The sequence below is a fragment of the Mus pahari genome, chromosome 16, assembly GCF_900095145.1.
Source record: "Mus pahari chromosome 16, PAHARI_EIJ_v1.1, whole genome shotgun sequence".
NCBI lineage: Eukaryota > Metazoa > Chordata > Mammalia > Rodentia > Muridae > Mus > Mus pahari.
In genome coordinates this window covers 30451317-30472580 of record NC_034605.1, presented here as the reverse complement: position 1 = coordinate 30472580, position 21264 = coordinate 30451317, and positions in this window count along the sequence as shown.

The following is a 21264-nucleotide window of genomic DNA, read 5'->3' as shown; positions in this document are numbered from 1 at the left end:
TAACGACTAGTGTTGGCGCAGAGACAGTTTAGGTGGCTGTTTGATTGGCAGGCCATTTGTTCAAGGCAGCCAGGGTGGCAAGCTGCTAATAGGAAGATAATTCCTCATCCAACCTACAATAGATTTGTGTACATACAGGAAATGCTGTATCAGAATGAATGCTTATAATCACATAAAGAAGTGATTATTAACAGTAATACTGATCAATCAGTTTTTAAGAATGCTTAACAGTATCCATAGGCAAGTAGGCCCTCCAGTTCGCTGGAGAACTAGGTCCAATTCTAGTTCTCAGCATGGTAACATTGAACTTCCAGAACTCTGTAAACAACAAACCACTTTTCTTTGTAAAGCTGGCCTCCCTCAGATATTTAGTAATATAGTAATACAGTAATCCAAAAACAGTGCAGAAAACAAAGTGTTACTGCTAGAGTGCTAGTTCCTTGTACAATTGAACACGTTAGTTCCCATTTAGAAACATTGCATTTGTTTTCATAGCTTTATATGAAACTAATACATGTATATACATTTTTCAGAGTGCGGAGTTTAGAATTGGGATTTATAAAAGTTTTTATTTACTTTTATGAATTTCATATCATTCTCCCCAATCCCACTCAGTACCCTACACCTCCCTGTCAATCTTCCTTCTGCCCTTCCATCCCCTCTCTTAAAGAAAACAAAGTAAGCCGAGCATTGTGGCGCACGCCTTTAATCCCAGCACTTGGGAGGCAGAGAGAGGCGGATTTCTGAGTTTGAGGCCAGCCTGGTCTACAAAGTGAGTTCCAGGACAGCTTGGGCTATACAGAGAAACACTGTCTCAAAAAACCAGAAAACCAAAACCAAACCAAACCAAAAAAAAAAAAAAAAAAAAAAAAAAAAAAAAAAAAAAAAAAAAAGAAAAAAAAGGAAAAGAAAAAAGAAAACAAAGTATAACAAAGAAACAAACAAAGAAAACCCAAAAAATCTCACTATGGAAGCCACAGCTTATCATGCAGTATATCCCTTTGCCCAAATAGCTTTACTTGCAAATGTTCATAGCAATGAATCATTGATTAATTGGTACATTAATTAAGGCATAGTTTCTAGATCTTACAAATCGAGTTTCTTGAATATTTTGTGAACATGACTTCAAACACCTACATGTGTTACTTTTGCCAGTCAGATCATGCTAACACCCACCACAACTTCTCCACATTCTCCTCTCCACTCTCCAAGGGTTGGCCCCAGAGGAGCAGGCTTGTCTTGGTGAAGATATTTAATCTCAATATGGGGTTTCTACTCCACCTTTGACCATTTGTTTTCTGGATAAAAGACACATACAACCTTTATATTTATGATAAGTCTTAATCAACACAAGAGTTGGGCAGATATCTATTCTCTATGTTATTACGTCTATTTCCCACCCAACAATCCCATTATATAATTTGTCATGTTTCATCTGGGCTGCTCTTAACTCCAATTAGCCAAACCCTACGGCCGTTATTTAAGATTCTAACCCCATGGCAGCTTCCCTTCTCTCTTCCTTGCCCCATATTGTGGTCTCCTTGAACCCCAAGCCTGAGAGCCCAAGCCCCACCTATCTCAATTCTGTTCAGCTATAGGCTGTAGGTGTCTTTATTCACCAATCAGAAATAAATTCGGGAGCAACTTCATATAGAGTCACTTGGGTCTACATGCAGACACTTTTATATCTGGGGAACCAGGTCTTGGGCACCCACAGTCAGCTTTACAATATACAGCAAAAGAGCACACCTCAACAGACTTGTACTCAAATACATGTTCTTTAATTAATTTTATATTTTTTGAAATTAGGATACAATTCCACTATTTCCCTTTCCTCTCTCAACCCTTCCTGTGTATCACCTTGCCCTCATTCAAATTAATGGCTTCTATTTCTTTATTTGTTTTTGAATCCCCAAACTGGTTATCCAATACCAAGTGGCAAGCCCTGAAATCATGTATATAAAAGTAACTTTATATAGCCTGAGCAGGTTGATTGTGTATATTTATTAATAGACACATGCACATTCTTAAGAAAAGACATGAGCATTATTCTAGAAATTGTTAGAAATTTATATCCCCACATGACTCCTAAACTCCTTTTGGTTTTCAAAGTTTGGGAAAATTACTTGAGGTCATGAGGCAATCATGCAGCTTCTGATGAGGAGTTGCAAAGGAGTAGCTGTGGAAAGTTTCTAGAACATACATTTGGATACTGAGACTTGCCATGAAATGTAAAGACCACACATCACTTGTACAATAATATTATGCTTTATTCAGAGAAGGAACACTCCCTTCTCTGCTCTGGAGGCTCTCCAAAGACTATAAAGGATTTTTTTAGGTCACTTAACCTAAAGTTATTCTGAGACTCAAAAAAATATCCATGAAGTAATAGAATGGAAACTGTTAGTATTCTAATCAGACACACATAGAAACTGTGATCTTGGGGGAAACGTTACTGTCTGAAGTAAGACGAAACTGATGGTTACAAGAAGAGAATCCATGCTCCAACTCTGTGCATCCTGTGAGCAGCCTGAGGATTGGTACTATTAACATCCTCCACACATAAACCACAGCCTGCTTCTGCAGGAGGGTGAGATCATTATAGCAAGGCCACTCTCTCCACAGGAAATATGACAGTGAAGGCTAATGAGTTAATTCATAACGTAGATGAGGATTATATCGCCAAGCGACATCGACCACTACTTCTTCCTAGTTTTTAATTCGGAGACAATCTTCCTAAGTTGCTTTGTGTGGGGGAGTGGGAGCTGGAACTCATTCCATATCCCAGGCGAGTTTTAAACTAGTAATCCTCTTTCCTCAGCTTTCTAAATAGCTGGGATTTATAAGTTAATATCGACAGGCCTAGCTAAAAGTAAAGGTGTGTGTGTGTGTGTGTGTGTGTGTGTGTGTGTGTGTGTGTGTGTTGGCATATGTATATACCTTTATTTCTGTCTGCACTAAGGACAGAGGGCAGCATTGTATGTCATTTCACAGGAAACCTCTACCTTTTTCTCTTGACCCTCTCACCTATTGAGACACAGCAAACAGAACCACCTCTTCAAAGACTGGCCAAAGCTAGTCAGAAGGCACAGTTCCTAGGGCACACACTGGCTCAGGAGAGAAGCAGAGGTAACTGACATTATCTTTACAAGGGAGGAATTTACTGCTACATTATTGGCACTCAGCCTGAGTCGGCCTCTGCAGCTCTTCCTTACAATAGACAAACAAACGAACAAACAAACAGAAGAATGGAGAGTCAGCTGAGGACTAAGGATAGTAAAGTAGGATATGGGTGGAGTGGGCATCACACAGTGAGATGGGAGATTTCATCTACAGAGTCACAAGAAACCGCAAGTCTGCCTTTTAATTTTTTCTTTAATCTTTTCTTTTCTTTCCTCTCTTTCCCTCATTGTTTTTCATTCTTTCTTCCTACTTTTCTTTCCACCTTCTTTCTTTCTTTCTTTCTTTCTTTCTTTCTTTCTTTCTTTCTTTCTTTCTTTCTTTCCTCCCTCCCTCCCTTCCTCCCTCCCTCCCTTCCTCCCTTCCTCCTTCCCTCTCTCCCTTCCTTCCTCCCTCCCTTCCTTTTGTTCTCTATTGGACAATGAAACACACTAGCAGGCCATATGTTCCCCAAGAATGCAGGCAGGAACTTTCACCTTCTCCAGCTTATGTCTGTCACCATGCTAGTGTCTGTGAGGCTGGAGCAGAGCTTTAGTTTCAAGGGTAAGAGATAGTCACATCGTGACATTATAGGAAATAGCAAGTCCTAAATCTACTCTTGAGGCTTTCTCTGAACCACTTCCACAAGGCACAGTCGTATGTCTGCTCTGGTACATTAAATTCCCATGGACCTTTAATGCTCTCTTTCAGCTCCTCATGTGACAGTATCATAAAGGAAACTGGAAGGTTTGACTTGACAGAAGCCACCATCTTGTCAGGTCAGGAACTACTGTACTTCAGTCATTGTTTGGTTAGCTGTACATTGTAATTGTCAAGTTTTTAAATATATGATACTCTTTGGTTGAAGCAACTTAAGAAGGAAGAATTTATTTTGTTCACACTTGAACTGGTAATAAGGACACGTGCTCTACTATGTTTGTAGCAGCCTTATTTATAATAGCCAGAAGCTGGAAACAACCCAGATGTCCCTCAATAGAGGAATGGATACAGAAACTGTGGTACATTTACACAATGGAGTACTACTCAGCTATTAAAGACAATGAATTTATGAAATTCTTGGGCAAATGGATGTATCTGGAGGATATCATCCTTAGTGAGGTAACCCAATCACAAAAGAAGTCACTAGATATGCACTCACTGATAAGCGGATATTAGTCCAGAAACTTAGAATACCCAAGATACAATTTGCAAAACACAAGAAAACCAAGAAGAAGCAAGACCAAAGTGTGAATACTTCATTCCTCCTTAGAATAGGGAACAAAATACCCACAAAAGGAGTTACAGAGACAAAGGTTGAAGCTAAGACAAAAGGATGGACTATCCAGAGACTACCCCACCTGGGGATCCATCCCATCATCAGCCACCAAATCCAGTCACTATTGTACATATCAGCAGGATTTTGCTGAAGGGACCCTGATATAGCGGCCTCTTGTGAGGTTATACCAGTGCCTGGCAAACACAGAAGTGGATGCTCACAGCCAGCTATTGGATGGAACACAGGGTCCCCAATGGAGGAGCTAGAGAAAGTACCCAAGGAGCTAAAAGGGTCTGCAACCCTGTAGGTGGAACAACAATATGAACTAACCAGTACCTCCCAGAGCTTGGGTCTCTAGCTGCATATGTAGCAGAAGATGGCCTAGTTGGCCATCATTGGGAAGAGAGGTCCCTTGGTCTTGCAAACTTTATATGCCCCATAGAGGGGAACGCCAGGACCAAGAAGTGGGAGTGGGTGGGTAGGGGAGCAGGGCGGGGGGAGGTATAGGGAACTTTCGGGATAGCATTTGAAATGTAAATCAAGAAAATATCTAGTAAACAAACAAACAAACAAATCACCATCACCGTGGGAAGTTGAAGTGGGGTTTACGGCAGCAGGATCTTGAAGCCGGGATTCTTCCCAACTCTATGAATCAAGATGCAGAAAGCCGGGCGTGGTGGCGCACACCTTTAATCCCAGCACTTGGGAGGCAGAGGCAGGCAGATTTCTGAGTTCAAGGCCAGCCCGGTCTACAGAGTGTGTTCCAGGACAGCCAGGGCTACACAGAGAAACCCTGTCTCAAAAAACAACCCCCCCCCCAAAAAAAAGAGGCAGAGCAGTGGGTGTTTACCATCATTTAGCTTTCTCCTTTTCCTTTTAAAAAACACAGTCTGCATCCCAGCCCATGAAATAGTCTATACAGCCCAGGAGTGGATTTTGCCTGCTCAGATTATCTGATAATCATCTCTAGAAACACCTTTGCAGACACAAACAGAAGTGTGCCTCCCAGGTTATGGGAAATTCAGATAAAAAAATTTATATAATTCCCCGTATTAAAATATAAGTACAAACTTTGAATTTTAACATAAAATTCAAAATCCAAATACTCTAAAATCTGAACTCTTTTAACCACCAGAGTGTATGTGCAAAGTTATGAATATTTCTGTTTCCAAATGCTTTGAATAAGAATATCCATTCTATAAGATAATGTGCTTTCCCCATCAGGAGACTGTTTGATTTGAAATTGTTTGTTTGATTTCATATTGACTAGCATACATATACACCTAAGCGTTTTGTGCCCAGCCGGGCGTGGTGGCATGCACCTTTAATCCCAGCACTTGGGAGGCAGAGGCAGGCGAATTTCTGAGTTCAAGGCCAGGCTGGTCTACAAAGTGAGTTCCAGGACAGCCAGGGCTACACAGAGAAACCCTGTCACGAAAAACCTAAAAAAAAAAAAAAAAAGATGTATATTTTTACAAGAGTTTTACTAGCCTTAATTAGTGGATTAAGAATAATTCTTAGTTATTTACTTATATGTTTTGTCCGTGTGTGCACACTGGCCCACAAGACTGCACCATGGTGGACTTGAGGAATTCACAGTCAAGTTGCTAGTGTCTCTTCTCCCCTTCTGTATGGTGGTACCGGGGATTGAACATGGATTGTCAGCCTTGGGGGCAACTCACCAGGGCTGAATCATATCATTAGCTAGTCCTTCTTCCCTCTGTCACTCCCTTCCTTCCTTCCTTCCTTCCTTCCTTCCTTATTTCCTTCCTTCCTTCCTTCCTTCCTTCCTTCCTCTTTCATTCTTTCCTTCCTTCCTCTTTCATTCTTTCCTTCCTTCTTTCATCCCCCTCCCCCTCTTCCTTTTCCTTTCCTTGTATTTCCATCCTCCTCTTAACTCCTTCTCCTCAGTAGGTAGCTCTGACCCCACCCAAACTTAGGCCAATCCTTCTGTCTCAGCCTCAGAAATACTGGCATTATAGGCACAAATCTGAGCTATATCTCCTGCCTTACATTTCTGGGTTTTGAAGATGAAAGCAAATAGACTTTGAGCTGAAAAGTTTTCCATTGCTGAATCTCTAGATTGCTGGAATACTCTGCTGATAGTTCAAATTGGCACTAGCAGATCAGTGTGCAGGAAGTTGGATTACATTTTGCCTTCTTTCTCCTGCAATTTAGTAAAATTTCAAAGTTAGGTTTGAAATGCAAAATTACATTAAATTGCAGAAATTGCCTCTGTCATGAAGCCTGTACAATTTTAATTCTATAAACTCTTCTAAATTTCATATATGTATATATATATATATATATATATATATATATATATATATATATATGTAATGTATAATGAAGGAATGTGTTGGAATGAATAATTTAAATTACAATAAAGCCTTGATAACCCCCTTACACACACACATCATTGTACCTGAGAATAAAAAGATTCACACTGAGAAAATGGGACTTAGGACTATTTGATAAATTACTACAGACTATTTGAATATTCCATTAGCAAAATAATACCTCGTTATGAATCTCAGAAGAATGTACCATAATTACAATGGTACTATCCTCCCTCGGGGGTTGGGCAGAATGCAAATGTTAAAAAAATGATAGCTATTTAAGCACTGTTAGAGAAAAATGCCTCAAAACAAACTGAGAGGTTATGATTTCTAGATTCCAGTAAGATTATTTTGCAGTTTCCAACAGCTTTAATTAGCTTGATGTGTTTATACAAAGTGAGGGCTGGTCACATTCTTGGTCTCAAATGAGCACATACTTCCTATTGAGTATGAGGGAATTAAAATGTGTTCAGTTTCTCTATGAATTGGGATATATGGGAGAATACGGAGGAAGAGAAGGGAGTGGGAAATGATGGAATTAGATTACCTCAAAGACATTTTTAAAAAGCAGAAAAAAATTGTTTATCCAGATAACAAATTTGCCAGACACAGAACGGGAATTATCTATGAGGCAAGCATACATATAAGTACCCAAAGTGAGAATCTTCTGAGAAACTGTATGTATGATCTAAGGTATATTAAATGAGGGATGTACCGAAAGGGAGAAAGAGAAAGGAACCCAACAGAGGAGGCAAAACAGACTGATGAAACAAGGCGGGGTTTACCAGTACAAACCTTTGACCCTTTGCTCAATCCTGCAAACTACACCCCACCCTTGGTGTCTTACAACAGTTGAATTGGCTTGTGTTTAGAGCCAGCCTAGGCTTCATAGAGAATTCCAGGATAAAGAGCTAGATAGAATGAGAAGCCTAGAACATTAGTTAGTTTTCTTTCTGTTTTTCTTTTTCTTTTTTTAAAATTATTTTATTTATTACATTCCAGGTGTTGCCTCCCCTCCTGGTACTCCCCTCCCCCTTCCACAGTTCCTCATCCCATTCCTCCTCCCCCTTAGTCTTAAAGGGTTATTCACCTACCCCCTCTCCCTTAACCAGGCTTCCCCCTTCCCTGGAGCCTAAGTCTCTCAAGCATTAGGCACATCTTCTCTCACTGAGGCCAGACCAGACAGTCCTTTGCTTTATATGTGCCAGGGGCCTAGGACCAGCCTGTGTTTTGCTGCCTGGTTGGCGGCTCAGTCTCTGGAAGTTCACGAAGGTCTGGGTAAGTTGAGACTGCTGGTCTTCCTATGGGTCAGCTTTTTCAATCTTTCCACTAATTCAACCATAGTGGTGCCGGACTTTAATCCAATGGTTGAGTTTAAGTATCTGCGCCTGTCTCAGTCACCTGCTTGTAGAAACTCCCAGAGGACAGCCATGCTAGGCTCCTGTCTGTAGGCACGTCATAGCATCAGTAATAGTGTCAGGCCCCCACCCCCAAAGAGATGGATAGTTTGGCCAGTCATTGGAGAGTTTTTCCTTCAGTCTCTTCTCCATTTTTGTCCCTGTAGTTTTTTTTTAGACAGAGATAATTCTGGGTCAGAAATTTTGACTGTGGGTTGGTAACCCCATCCTTCTACTTGAAGTCCCGTCTGTCTACTGGAGGTAGACTGTTGTATCTGTAAGAAAACATCTGCTAGGAATCAACCTATGAAAGGATGGGTTTGTGGTCTGTCTTTCTCCTTCTCAGTCTAAGCCCTCATCCATAGGATGGTGCCACCCACAGGGTGGGTCTTCCGACGCCAGTTAAAATTTTCTGGTAATACTTTTACAAATACATTCAGAAATATAGTTCCATGATGGTTCTAAATCCAGCTCAGTTGAAGGAAGAATAATGAGTATTAACTATTTACTGACTCACATGTATGAGCCTTCACAGAGCTGGAGTATACTGCATCCAAGTACATGCCCTGGTAACTGCCTGGTAAAAGCTACTTTTGATATTAGACCACAATGGATAAACAAAAATGGATAAACAAAATGAATTTCTCTTGAAAAAAACTGAGCTTCATTTTTCAGAGATGATGTTAATTGTTGTGTTCAATAAACCACCTGGGAAAAAACAAACTATGTGCTAATCCAGTGATTTACTTCCTTAAAGTTAAAATGTTGCCTTTGAAGATAAAAAGCATAATTACTAACTGCAAGCAGGAGGGTCAGAAATCAGCTTAAAAAAAAAAAAAGGCTGCATTGAATGTGGGGCTTTCAGCCTTTTTGTAGATCTGGCATCTTTGCTCATACTTAAGAAATTTACAGAATGTTTCTAAGCAAAATATTCACAGCGAGTATCATGCTCAATTAGCTGAAGTTTTCATATTTAATTCACATGGCTATGTTAAAATCACTTAGTTGATGTTTCAGTTAGGAATTCTATTACTGTGACAAATTTCCATGACCAAAACCAACTTGGAGAAGAAAGGATTTATTTCAACTTATATTATATTAATCGATTGTCCCTGGGAGTCAGAAAAGGAACCTGGATGTAGGAACTGGGGCAGTGGTCAAGGATGAACACTGCTTACTTGCTTGCTCTCCATGGTTTGCTCAGTCTGCTCTCTTATGCAATCCAGGACCACTCATCCAGAGCTATCCCATGGACTGTGGGATGGTTCAACCCATATCAGTCACTAATCAATAAAGTGCACTACTGACAGGACAGTTTTATGGAGAGTATTTCCTTTATTGAGGTTTCCTCTTCCAAAATGACTTTAGCTTAGGTCAAGTTAATGTAAAAACTAGCTAGCATGAAAACCTAAAAACTGGAACACAAAGTTGGCCCTGATCTTCCCCTTGGTAAATTTAGATTTGCAATAACAAGATACTAAAGGAAAATAGCAATACAGAACTATTGTGCTTTCTAGGATGCTCAGATTATTCAAATGTCCAAGTACAGTAGACAAAAAACTTTACAAAAATTATGGGCTTCCATATGATCAAAGCTACAACCTAAAAATTAGACAACAAATCTTTACTAAATTAATAGATGAAATAAGCTATCACAGTAAGATCATATATTTGTAGCATCACCCTCTTCCCATCATTTACCATTCATTGATATCTATCCAAAATCATGACTAATTTGGAAAATGTACACATTTTAAGACACATTCTTTGACTTTCTTTCCTTTCCCTTTTTTTAAAATTTTTTTTTTTATGTATTAGTATTTGATATATTCCAGGTTGGCCTCTGTCTCTCTGTAGAGTATGTAGACTATGATGATTCCTTATGACCTAAAAATTCAGGTCCCTCTCCTTCCACCTTCAGAATGGAAGGACTACTGGTATCACACACATTACCATGACTGCTTCACATGCATCTGAAAATGGAATGCAAAAGTTGAGGATGCCAGGCAAAGACTCAACCCACCAAGCTGCACCTAGTTCCAAATTCATTGAGTTTCTAAATATTGCCAATGATGATTATCTTGGACACAGTTAAAATGTCTTCCAGAGACTACCCCATCCGGGAATTCATCCCATCATCAGCCACCAAACCCAGATACTAATGCACATGCCAGCAAGATTCTGCTGAAGGGACCCTGATATAGCGGCCTCTTGTGAGGCTATGTCAGTGCCTGGCAAACACAGAAGTGGATGCTCACAGTCAGCTATTGGATGGAACACAGGGCCCCCAATGGAGGAGCTAGAGAAAGTACCCAAGGAGTTGTAGGGAGCTGCAACCCAGTAGGTGCAACAACAATATGAACTAACCAATACCCCCTGAGCTCTTGTCTCTAGCTGCAAATGTAGCAGAAGATGGCCTAATCGGCCATCAGTGGGAAGAGAGGCCCCTTGGTCTTGCAAATTTTATATGACCCAGCACAGGGGAAGGCCAGGGCCAAGTAGTGGGAGTGGGTGGGTAGGGGAGCAGGGGCAGGGGGAGGGTATAGGGAACTTTCGGGATAGCATTTGAAATGTAAATAAAGAAAATAATAATAATTTAAAAAAAGAGTTAAAAAAATAACAAAAAAGAAAAAAAATAAAATAAAATTTCTTCCCGATTTTCATTGCACATAGACAAAGTGAGGGGTAAGAGTAAGTTGTAATGTAAGTAAACAAGAGACATTTGAATGACATTTAACACAAAACGATGTCTTCTTCGGTTATTTATGGTCATGTTTAAAAATTCAAAATGTAACTTTTAGTGTTTTGTGATTCCTTCTCACAACATATTTATTTGTCTTATCTGTGATGCTTGAAAGTTATGCTCAAAAACCCAGGACCCAGTATTAGGTAATATGGAATAAGCACTCATTTCTCCTTCATTAAAAGACAGTACATAATGTGTGCAGAACAGATATTATCAAAGCTCCAACAAGCTTTTCCTTTGTGCTATTTCGTAGATCTTGTCTTAAACCCGACAGGGCTGGAAATCTGAAGCTGAATACTGCAAGAGATGGCTAAGAGAAACCTGGATTGAAACATTTTTGAAATGAGAAGACCAGACTTTTGGCTGTACTAAGCTTAGGTTATCACATGGTGACCACAGCAGACATAGCTATGGTAACCAGAGAAGCTTAAACTAAATGAAAGTATCTTTTCTCTGTATTCCAAGAAGTGGTAATTTTAACAAGGTAGGATAACCACCCTGTGGCTTATTTTCTGTACTTTTATTTGGCTGCTTGACCCAGGATGTACACACAATCTTCTGCAGAGAATTCTTTAGCAAATTTGATAAGTTTAAATAAAGTTGATTTCATAAATATATTTGGTGCCACCCATTTTCCTGGCAGTCTGATAATACATGTGGTAGCCCTCTTGGTATCACTCCCTGGTCAGTTCCTGATGGTGATTATTATATGAAACGAATAGAATTTATTCTAGACTTTTCAACATTCTAACTCTTCTTTCTGCCCCAATCATTTTGCTATTAGACCTAATATTATACTAAGAGATGTATTATTTCAGTATTTTTCCATTTACTCCTATCTTCTTTTGCTACCATTCCAATCCCCACAAACACATTTCTATCATTTTGCTTTACTAGAGAAGGTTTATAACTAAAATTAATGTCGATTAATTCCAAACTCTATGTCATCTCCGCAGCAGCCATGGAACATTCTGTGTTCCCTTTTAAATTAAAAAAAATATCAAGGTCTATAGAAGTAGAATGACTTATGCTCACATGTAAGTATCTTGACTATTACATTCAGTTTCTAAGTGCTCTAAAATTCTATAAAAATTGTTATTTTTGCTGTAGTGATAATTGGCATAATTGGTTCGGGTCAAATATGTCCATCTTAGTCCTGCGGTTAAGTTGGCTTTTAAACACTTTGCATTTGGTTCCAGTCTATCCTCCATGAGCCATGTGCATCTATGGGATAGGATATTATAATTAAAATAACTCGCCCAAAATGATTTTGTTTCAATAACCTGTGAACATTAGGAGTTTCCCATCTCCATTATTGAGGCCATGAGATAAAAGAAGTATAAAGCAACTTTTTTTCTTTTTCAGATACAAACTACATTGCAGCCTAGAACACTGAAAAAGAGTTTCATTCACTCTTGCCAGAGCATGCAATAATTTGGTTTGGAGACCCTGTGTCCTTTGCTTAAAATACAGCTAACATGTGTTTTATATGTTCACATTTTGTGTATTCACATGGCAGCTGTTAACTCTTTTGAAACAAAACCATGTTGTAACCAGTCCTGACCTGTGGTCTGTTTGTTTTTGTTGTTTGTTTTGTTTTGTTTTGTTTTCCCCCTTCTCCTGTAAGAATTTCCCTGCACAGCTGCTGTGAGCTGTGGACAAAATCAAAGCTGAGAAACACTTTGAAGTTTCTGAAAACTTCAAGAAAACAAACAAAATTTCTTTGGAATGTGTGAGCTACTGCCAAGCAGGAACAGATCTTGCACGCCCCACCTCTTCTCTCATCATCCAGGAACACAGGTGTCTGAAGACAGACACCTACTCCTCAGTCACATTTATCCTGTAATCAAGAAGACAGAAACAAAAACAAAACCAAAACATCCATTTAGAAGAGAAAAAGAAAAAAAACACACACACAAATAACAAAACAAAACAAGGCATCTGTATTGGTTGGGGTAAGTAATCTAGAGATTTGGGTGAAAAGGATACAGCAGCCAATTCTGTTACAGAAGAGAAGCGTACTGTGACCAGTGGCCATCTTATCTTTCTTTGGCTCTAATAAATGTATCTTTATTCTACCGCAGTCACCGCTCTGTTTTATAAAGCTATAAGCAAATATTATGTGTAGTCACAGACCCCTGTGGGAGTTCCAGGTTTTTCTTCTCAAGATAATCTTATAAGACAAATTGTCCTTGTGGTAACTGACTTTTGGGGAGGGTTTGTGTAAGGAATGCAGACAGACAGGGTATGAGCTCACCCTGGCCAGTTGGTGTTGCAGACTGGGAGTTTTCATGTGGAGCCAGTCATTGTTGTGAAAAGCTATTCTTTTTCTCCTTGGGAGAAATATAAACAAGATCTACCTCTCCCCGTGAGGTCTCAAGGACAAAGTAAAACACTACTCCATCAAAGCATTGTCTGAGGAGGCAGTGAGCTCACTATGTGTATTTACAGAGTGTGGGTGAGATGTTAAGGGCAGGATTATGAGTGACATTGCAGCAGCGATACTGGGAACTCAGCACCCAGGGAGGACAATGATCTCCTCACTGACCCAAATATGAAGCCTCATTCAGTTACCACTCCCCAGGTTATGGATTCTAACCTGTAGCTAGATTGTATGCATGCTGCCTGGGGAAGAATGGCTGGACACTCTGGCAAATGCCTCAGGGCACATTTCAATTCCTTTTGCTGTAAGAGAAAGCCCATACTGTACAACCTGATCATGACAGATTCCTGCATATAGGCATCACTGAGCCCATAAAAATGGGGGAATTTTTCACATTGTTCATGTCACTAATCAAATAACCAGGAAGAGAAACTGATAATGTGTACCTAGATCTGAAGGTAAGGGCCCAGTTCCCAGGAGTGGTGGTTGGTGTTTCTGTGGCAGAAATGCCCTCCCAGCTGGACTTTTTATTCTAATCCAATTGTCTGGTCTTGTTTCTATGAAGTTCTTATTCCCAAAGTCTAATTCTCCATCTTCCTGTAGAGGCTATACGCCTAATTGCTTTTTGAGTAAATATATTTCTCTTAAAATTAGCCAGAGGGACTTCCAGTTGCCCACAGCAAGTGATCCTACTTCATATATATGAGTGGAGACTGTTATGATCATTATACTAGAAGGGAATCATTTTCATTCCAAACTAAGAAACACTCTTGGGGACATTTCTTCGGCTTTGCCTTTAGTGAAATTACAACAATCCTGGCAGTAAACACAAAACTGGAGATAAAGTTCCAAAAAATTCAACTGTGAAGCACTGCAAACAAGGATTAGGAAGGTTGTGAGTTTTGAGAATAAACATGCTTCTTGGACTTTCTAAAAATTAAGCAAATGTTCATTGTTGTAAAATAATGTCGATGCAATCCTACTTTCACAGCAGGTTGTCATAATCTACCCTCTTGTATAATGTATGCTAGAGGCTGTCAGCTGGGAGAGTCAGTGGGAGGAATGCTGACATTTCTTTATTAATAATAATAATTATTATTATTATTATTAGCTTGATATTCCTACCTTCCCATGAGTTGAATCTGGGTCAGACAACTGTCCTGTTGAGGAGAAGGAGCAGTAGCCACTCTATCTTTGGAATGTTTCTGCCCCTTTATCAATCACTTAGGTGACCCAGTTACAAAGGATTCCTTTCTGGGACAGCTCTACATTGAGGAACCCCAAAGGAAAGAAAATAAAAGCAACCTTTATGCTGTGTGCTGTAGGGGAGTCTTAGGCGGTTTTCTGGTTAGACAGAGCTGGTTAAACAAGGAGAGCCCCTGGGAATCTAACCGTTCTCTGTATAGTTTTCTTTGTAAAGGATGAGGATGGGGTTGAGTGATCCCAGAAGCTTTTCCTGTCAGGAGGGAATTAGAACAAAGCTCTCCTTTAGAAACAGTGTGCTTGGTACTGTCTGGTGACAGATCTCAAAAGGCTCAGTTCTGATAAAGCCCCAATGTGTAACTTTGGGCTGGAAGCCTTGAGTAACTTCTCTGAACGTCTCCCTCCTTGGCCCTTGGTTGCCTTGACTCCCAATTTCCCATTTGCTCTATTCTCTCATTCAAACCACATCTGGCCTTTTCATTGGAAGAACTGTCATGCAAACAAAATCCAGTAGCTGCTTTCTGAAGAGAAATAATTTTGTGTGAGGGTAGCATCCACTTTTTCACCACAATACCAGTGGCGCCAAATTGAAATAACCAAAGTGTCAAAGCTGTCAATTCTCATGTAGTTTCTGACTGTTCATAGCCTTCCAAATTTACTCTTCTAAGATAGTGACATTTAGTCCATTAAAAGAATTTCTTGTGGAAAGCTTTCTGGGGCACCACTTGGTAGGAGTCAGACACTGGCCAAGGACAAAGAAATGGGCTTCAGACAGGAGTCTGACTTTGGCCACGACAACGAAGTAAGCTCAGGCAGGAATCTGACATTAGGGCCATAATAAGGAAGTAACAAGTTTCAGCAAGAATCTAACTTTAGGCTGAAAAAGGGAAGTAGGGTAAGGAAGGAATTTTAGTCTTAGGGTGGAACAGAAGAATAGGCTTCAGGCAAGATTTTGGGCTTGGACAAGGAAGTGGGCTCAAGTATTTCAGTCATTATGACAAGCCCTTTTTAACAACTGTCAGGGGAACAATCAAGGGACTTCATTTGCTGCTTTGTTTGTTCCTTATTGTATTATTGGTCCAAAATACTTGAATATAATTTAAATGGTATAAAAAGTGGATTGGAAAATAAAATTTGCCTCCAGTCTCAGAATTGACTAGGGTCACGCTACAATGTTGTCTAACTGTCGTTTTTCTTTTTAATCCTCACTCTTGCGCTGGAGAACCTGTTGACTGACTGAGCAGGCTTGGTCAATTTCTGAACGTACTGTTTGATGTTTATGTAAAAGGGTTATTAGGTCATTAAAAATGTCCACTGTTCCAAAAAATGGATAAGAGGATGAACATCTCTACACGTGGAGAGACGTCTCTTCTATCCCTACATGATGTCTGCTTCTCTGTAACTGGCTGCATGGGCCCCCTCTGACAGTGCCATTGCTTTGTTCACCTCTGCACACTGAGGAAATATGGTGGCTTCTCATTGTACTGGATAGCTTTGTGTCAACTTGACACAGCTGGAGTTATCACAGAGAAAGGAGCTTTAATTGAGGAAATGCCTACATGAGATCCAGCTGTAAAGTATTTTCTCAATTAGTGATCAAGGGGGAAAGGCCCCTTGTGGGTGGTGCCATCTCTGGGCTGGTAGTCTTGGGTTCTATAAGAGAGCAAGCTGAGCAAACCAGGGCAAGCAAGCCAGTAAAGAACATCCCTCCATGGCTTCTGCATCAGCTCCTGCTTTCTGACCTGCTTGAGTTCCAGTCCTGCATCCTTTAGTGGTCAACAGCAGTATGGAAATGTAAGCCGAATAAACCCTTTCCTCCCCAACTTGCTTCTTGGTCATGATGTTTGTGCAGGAATAGAAACCCTGACTAAGACATTAGATATGAAACTTTATTCCTTGAGACTAAATTGTTATTAACACCTCTGTTCTTCTGACACCGTAATCTAGAGTGTATTATGTTCACCTGCTACTTTGAATAAAATGTCTATTGCAAAAAAAGGATCTGTGAATTAAAAACAAAAATGCGAACTAAGGTGGACCTATTTGGTAAGCCCAGAGGAACTGTGCAGTCCTCCTTTTGATTCTCACTGGTTCTATTCGGTTCTTTCCATTTCTCCTTTTAAAAGTGTCTCCCGAGTATGTAGGAAAGTGAGCTTTGAAAACCCTTTTCCTAGCACCTGTCCCAAAGACAGTTGTGTTGTTCGCTCAACAAAATCAAGGAGACTTCTCAGTGTAGTCATGCCTCTCCCAGTGTATTTGCCAGAATTGCTCCTTCTACTGAACTAAGGCATTGCATCTGGAATGCCCCCTCCTTGGCTCCTCTCTCCATTTTCCTCAGCCTCAGAGGACTCTTATTACCATTCTCAATTTTTATGAGGTACACTCTTTCTGGTTTTATCTGTGAGTGAGATCAGGTGGAGTTCGTCTTTTCATACTTGACTTATTTCACTTAACATTATGTCCCACAGATCCTCTTGTGTCACCACAAATGAGATTTCATTTCCAACACTGAAGAACAATAAATAGAAAGCTAATATATTCCAGATAAAAAATGTTTTTAGACAGATATGAAGGGGACTCCAGAAATAATATGCAGAATTTAAGAAGCTTCTTGGATATTAGAGGTACTATAGCATTGAAAGTACTGTTCCCTCCTTTGGAGATATCAAAATGCTACATTCCATGTGGGAAAATGAGGAGACTAACTGTTTGGGCTGGCCAGACTTTAGCCAGTGTTCAGTGCCAGCAGTTCATATTAGGAGGTTTGTAGTTTTCATTTCTGCTATCTCTCTACTCCTCAATTGCTTCAGATTTGGTAGAAGTTAACTATTTAAGGCTGAGAGAAACTGGTGATTTGTCCTTCAGCATTTACTGTCATTCCATTTCGACATAGGCACTATCTCATCAGCTTTACACTTTGGATCAATATTGCATACATTGATATCATTAGGACATCAACAACTATTAGGTATTTCTTCATTAAGGGATGAGTAATATTTAAGGACATATTATTGAGGGATCTGTCAAGAAAGCAAACCCCATGGCCCATAGACCACTAGTCATTCCATTTTCCTGAATACGTCTAGTTATGAATGGGCCTTAGAAATTTAGAGGGGGAAAGCTGTTTCATGTATTGAGCAACAATAAATAGCCTTGTAGTAACATCCTTTGTGGGAAACTTCCTAAGTTAAGAGAAATGTGATTTCATAACGCTATCTACAAGTCCAGAAGGTGACAAGCTTGATTCTTTCCATCATTTCCTTTTTTTCAGGCTGAGAGATGGCTCTTTTGTATTTTTTCTACACAGTGATGACAAGTGATCACTAAACACATTTATAAACACATTGACTTGTTGTCTGTTCAATTCTGGAATCCCATCTCAAGCTGTGAATTACATGATGATCAAAGTTTGGCCAGTTGTCACTTTTGAATCATAAGATGGCAGATTGAAAGAGTCAGGTGGCTGCTGGCAGATAGGAAATATATATATATGTCCAACTCCCACAGCAGTATGAGTCCTTAATGAATATTAAGCGTTCAGAAAAGAATGAGACTAATAAATTGTTTGTCTTTCTACTTTTCCCAATTGTTTTCATGATTTCTACAATCATGGCTCAGGAACTGAAAAGGGTCTACGAGAATGAAAGAATTATAGAAAAGTACTCAAAATGAAATGCGAGATAATATTTCTGAGAAGAAACCAAAGAAAATGCAAGAATTTGCTCAGTAGTCATGTGAAGGTTTGTGTCTGGAGAGCAAGGTGCTTATGTTGTCCAGTTTGTTCTATGACTAGCGCTGATGAGGCACTGACAGATTGTGTGATTTGGCAGAACTTCATACACTTCTCCCAAATCATACACAACTATGTGTATGTTACAAGTAGGTTCCCAAATCTATTAAGAGAAGAAGAAATATTTCACTTATTTTCATTTAATAACATGGTACATGTAGGGAAAGGGAAACGACCCACCGAGAGTGTGCCTTGCTTATGTGTCTATGTCTCCTTCACCTGCCTGAAAGACAAGCTAATTGGATCGATTTTTAATGTATCTTGGTCTTTGTTTCCTCTCTTTTATAAAGTCATAGTATCCTTACACAAATGGCTGTTGAATGAAACATGGAGAATATACTACTGACTTACATCTGAGGGACTGTCTCTCCTGCAGAGCCATCCATTATTCTTCTCTCACTGGGCCCATCAAGAAATAAGTACATCAGATTCCTAACCTCAATCCATGAATATTATGTCACAAGGGGATAAATATGTCTCCAAGGTTTACAGATGAATGTAGCTGCGTCATTGTTGTGCTTCCTCTCGCAGTAGCATGCCTTACTTGTCTACTTTCTTTTCTCTCAGTTCTTACACTTCAGAACAAATGGAGCTGAGTCTTCTCTTTAGAAGAGATGAACATTCTTACTGTACTCAAGTGCTTTCACACACTGGATTCAGCATGGTGTAGACTCAACAGATCATCTAAAGTGAAGTGGGTACTTCAATCTAAGGCCATCCAAGGACAGCTTCTTCTCTTTAAGCTTTGAGTCACTCACAGGTGTTGAAGGTTTTTTTTTTTCTTTTTTTCTGAGTTATTAGCGGTTGGGCAGCTGTGACAATGTGGTAAACATTAGAATTTTAAGTCTCTTGTGTGCATAACTCCCTCTGGAACATAAATGTAACCATTGTATTTTAAGATCATTCTCCTCAAGGCCATGAGTTTAACAAAGAACCCCCAACCTTGATTCTCAAGTTCTTGATCATTTCCTATTTTTCAATGGAATTAACTTAGTTATATCGTTCACATCTCTGCAAGGATGAAGTAAATGTAGAATTATTTCTCATGGCAGGCTCTATAGACAACAAAAGGAATTGTGTTAATTAATGCTATTTTAATTTGGGGGTTATGAGTATCCAGCTGTACTAGAAACCCCTTAAAGAGAAAAATGCCTTACTTTAATTGTCATACCCTAACACAGTGAATTGTGTATAGTTAGAGCTATAGATAGGTTTCCAAATGTAATGGAAGACCGTGATATAATAAGTAGGGGATCCTTTTCTACTATAACATTTTAATTTTTTCAGAGGATCTTGAAAATAATATAAAAGTTATTTATAGATCTCATCTTGTTCTTTCTATATGAATTAAAAATAAGTAAATATATTTGGCATACTTAGTTTAGAAATCATGGTTACAGTACCACTGATATAAAGGTTGGAAATAGAAAACAGTGCTCTTACATTTAACTTCATTATAAATGCCAATCATCTAGTCTTATTTGTTAATAATATCAATTATATTATCGAATAATTAAGACACATACAACTAAAATTTTAAATTAAGGAGCTATTTACAATTTTATTTTTTCTAAACTTTTAAAGAAGCCTATTTTCCTCGAGAATAAAGGTGGGAAATCATGCCAATGTTTTGCTTAAAAGACATAATGGAGAGAGCTACCATTATCTTTCTCATTGTAGAATATTTTCTATTCATAATTTCCCTTATTATTCACTACTATTAGATAGTATGAGACAAATTCCTTTGTTTTAAGGAAAAATAACCAATACAACTTATTAACAAATCTTACTTACTGCCAGTGTTAAAACGTTTTGAAGACTTAGCCTCTGTGAAACTCTATATGAAAGAGGGCTGTGGGAGTGACACAGTCCTTTGCCAGGTTGAGCATGATTCCCCTAGGTAGATTAGTACAGAACAAGGGCGAAACCTAACTGAGTAACAACGGGTTTGGCAATTTAGATATTTAATTTTTTCTTTTACTAAAAAAGAAAAATGACTAAATAATTATAAAGTGCAATAAAAGCTGTGTCCTTTGGCATTGCAAATTACCTCAACTGGTGACATCCATTCAAGTGCTCCTGGCCTATTCTAATGTCATGAGCACTCACAAGCGCATACCCAAACACAGACCTACAGACATACACTTAATTTAAAAACATAAAATGAAATGCGTCTTAAAAATAGCTCATCACCCCAAGCCTTTTACCTCCATCTGTACACCATTCCATCTTTATCATGATTTGTTTTGAAAGATTCACTTTCAAGCATCAATTTTTCTAAGGATTATTTGAGCTGATTCTTTTTTCTTCTTCATGAAGGCATGACAGATAGTACTGGGTCATTTGCTGGTAATCTTATCTGAAAACAATGCAATGCCAGTAGTCATGAGCTTCAGTCTCAGGCACTACAAAGCAAGAAGGTTTTCACCTTCATATAGACAAAAAGACTGGCAGTCTAGGAATAAGACAGCCAGTGCAAACCCAGGGGACACACAATAAGAGAGAACACTGCTCTTAAATTCACATAGAATCACACATTTTTATGGATTCCCATGTCACCATCTCAAGACTTATGAATTTCCGGACTCATGCAGTTCTTGAGATGTGATTTATTTACTAAAGCATTACTGTATTCTCAAAGATAAGGGATGAATAACCCTTTACAAGTAAATAAAAATGCCAAGCTGATGCTCAAGTGGCACTCCTCTCTACAAACTCCTTTCCACAAGGAACATGTCTCTTTTAGTTTAGATGGAGTACGGAGGTGTTATATTTATGCACACTTCTCTGGCTTGGTGCATGTTTTAGTTATTCTTATTTTCCATTCATGTCTGACTTAATAAAAAGTAATACAGACAGAGTTGAATATTAAGTAGTTGTGATAAAAAAGTTGACACGGACAACTCCAGCCAAAAAGATATTTAGAAATATTATTTTTCTTTGTCTTCTTCATTTATTCAAAATAGAAATA